This window comes from Herpailurus yagouaroundi, unplaced genomic scaffold, assembly GCF_014898765.1.
Source record: "Herpailurus yagouaroundi ecotype Mexico unplaced genomic scaffold, PumYag 251, whole genome shotgun sequence".
In the NCBI taxonomy this organism is placed as follows: domain Eukaryota; kingdom Metazoa; phylum Chordata; class Mammalia; order Carnivora; family Felidae; genus Herpailurus; species Herpailurus yagouaroundi.
This window is the reverse complement of record NW_024412468.1, coordinates 1,045,465-1,046,180: the sequence shown is the minus strand read 5'-3', so window position 1 is coordinate 1,046,180 and position 716 is coordinate 1,045,465. Positions and strand designations below refer to the sequence as shown.

Sequence of the window (716 nt, the reverse complement as noted above, 5' to 3'; positions counted from 1 at the left end):
GGCGCCCCCGCGGGTGCGCCCAGCCCCGCGCGGTGGGCACCTGCCCCGGCGCGCACCTGCCGCGCAGCCCTCGTGCCACCGCCAGCTGTGCGCGCCCCCGGCGCAGGGCCCTCGTCGTTCTCGGGGTGGGGGTGGTGAGGGGGTCCTTTTGGGGAAGGGCCGGGAAGCTGGGGTTCGCCGCGTGCTTTCCGTGTTCCCTTTGTCAGCCACTGTCGCGGTCCGGTCACCGGGCAGTGGTCGGGAAGCTAGGGTAAGTTCTTTTCAGTGACCCAAGTCCTCCGTAGTTTTAAATTCCGTCCACCTGCTGTGTGTTTAGCGAGGGATGAAGGCTGCAGTTCAGGCGCAACACCTGCTTTGGCTAGAATTATCTGGGTGAAGTTAAGACAATAATACTTTGTTTGTTTGGCTGGTTGTTTTGTTGGTTTGCTGTGCTGAATTGTGCATGTCCCGAGCCGGCTTTGCAGCCCTGAGTTTGATGATCAGTAAATCACGTCCATCCTATGTTCCATATTGATGAGATGTTTCACTGTAAGGTGAACAATCTGGAATGAAACAGTCTGTTTTGGTGCTAATTTTATACCAATATCAATAAGGGCAGATCTCCATTTTTTTTATTTGTTATTTTGTGAAAGTAAACTTTATTGTTTCTGCGGTGAATTTCTGGTCAGAGAAACTGGTTAGAGTGTCCTTGCTTTTTTTTTTTTTTTTTTTTTTTT

The 716-nt window shown here is 51.5% G+C and overlaps 1 protein-coding gene across 1 annotated transcript in view; it reads left to right on the top strand.

Annotated features, from left to right (window-relative positions):
- The window catches only part of TMEM123 (transmembrane protein 123), a 56,240-nt gene that overhangs the window by 953 nt on the left and 54,571 nt on the right, over positions 1–716 (top strand). The gene's annotated exons all lie outside the window — the stretch shown is intronic.